The sequence below is a fragment of the Pteropus vampyrus genome, unplaced genomic scaffold (genome assembly GCF_000151845.1).
Source record: "Pteropus vampyrus isolate Shadow unplaced genomic scaffold, Pvam_2.0 Scaffold391, whole genome shotgun sequence".
Lineage (NCBI taxonomy): Eukaryota > Metazoa > Chordata > Mammalia > Chiroptera > Pteropodidae > Pteropus > Pteropus vampyrus.
In genome coordinates, this window is record NW_011889172.1 from 68364 (window position 1) to 70118 (window position 1755).

Genomic DNA, 1755 nt, shown 5'->3' on the forward strand with positions numbered 1-1755 from the left:
CCATTTTTAAGTGTACAGTTCACTTATATTAAGTATATTCCCAATGTTCTGCAACCATCATCATCATTCATTTCCAGAACCCCTTTTATCTTGCAAAAATGTAACGTTATTTACCCATTAAACACTAACTCTGTATTTCCTCTTTACCCAGCTCCTACCAATCACTTTTCTACTTTATATCTCTATGAATTTGATTACTTTAGGTGCCTCATATACTTGTAATAATTCAGTATTTATCCTTTTATGTCTGGCTATTTAATTGACTAGGGAGATGTTGGAATGGGAAAGAGAATTATTAGGAAAACTGGGGATCCCCTTTGCTTGGGAATGGTATATCCCAGTTTTCCTTGGGAAGATTCATTGACAAATATTTCTTCAAACTTAGTATGAATACTGTTGCATTTCAATTTCAAAACACCCTGGCTTAGACAGAGAATTCAATAGTCATCCTATTTGATCAAGAATCTGACCAACATAATGAAGGAGCAAAAATATGAATGTATTGGTTCTAAAAGTAGCATTTAAGCATCCTAGCAAATAGAAAAAATATGAGAAAAATAAACATAAAAGAGAGAGCTATAATTACTTTATATTCTTTGACCCAGTGTCTGTAAAGTGGGTGTTTATAGAAACACTTGAATAGCTCTATAATGATAAAAGCAAGACTGCTTATGACCAAGAGACTTGGATCCTGCATAAGGAAAGTGAGAAGGGTGTACTGATGTACTACACATAATCCTGGAGGGTCTATGACTTAACTGGAGAATCCAAAATAATCTCCCAATTTCATTACAGCTATACAAAGAGAAAAATCTGTGTCAACAGAAGGTAGAGAGCAATTAGGTACATATGAACTACACGACTGCAGAGTCAGAAATTCCTTGCTGCACATGTGTGATTATGCTGCTTTTTCCAGTTCTATAAAGTAAAAAAAAAAGATATCACAGGATTATTTTTTTGATAATCCTCCACAGTGCACTCTAGCATCCTCTGGCTGTAGATGAAAGAATTCAGCATGGAGTAACCACAGTGTATATCACAAAGGCCACCGCATCCTTCTTAAGGAAAGATGAGGCAGATGAACGTAGGTATACCTCAAGGCCTGATCCGTAAAATAAGCAAACAACTGACAGGCGAGCAACACAGATGAAAAAGTTTTCTCACCTGGTGAAGGGACTTTCAGAATAAGGGAAATGATTTTATAGTATGAGAAAAAGATCCCTGAGAGTGGCACACCACCAAAGATGGCACAAATAAAATAGGATAACATGTTATTGGTGGAGGTATATTTACAGGCAAGCCTGAGGAGTTGAGGAGGGTTACAAAAGAAATGAGGGCTTTTACATCTGCACAGAAGGTAAGGTGTGACGTAATCAAATAGTGCAGCTCAGAGTTCAAAAGGATGATGAAAAATGACAACAAGATGAACAAGAGGAAGGGGTTCATGATGACCAGATAGTGTAGGAGTTGCCAAATAGCCAGCAAATAATCATAGGTCGTCAGGGCCAGGAGTAGACTGTTCAAGTATGAAGAAAGGGAAGAAAGGTAACCTGAGTTAGGCAATCTGCATAGGTGATGGATTTGCTGTATGTCTTCAGGTTCACCAGCATCTTCGGAACTATAGTCGTGCTGAAACTGATGTCAGCCAAGGACTAATTGGAAAGGAAGAAGTACATATGGGTGTGGAGGTGGGAGTCAGAGATGACATCCAGAATGATGAGTAGGTTCCTGAGCAGTCACCAGGTCTATGAATAG

The 1755-nt window shown here is 38.0% G+C and overlaps 1 pseudogene; it reads right to left on the reverse strand.

Moving 5' to 3' along the window:
* Positions 1 to 1010: 1010 nt before the first annotated feature.
* The window catches only part of LOC105305646, a 6307-nt pseudogene continuing 5562 nt past the window's right edge, over positions 1011 to 1755 (reverse strand).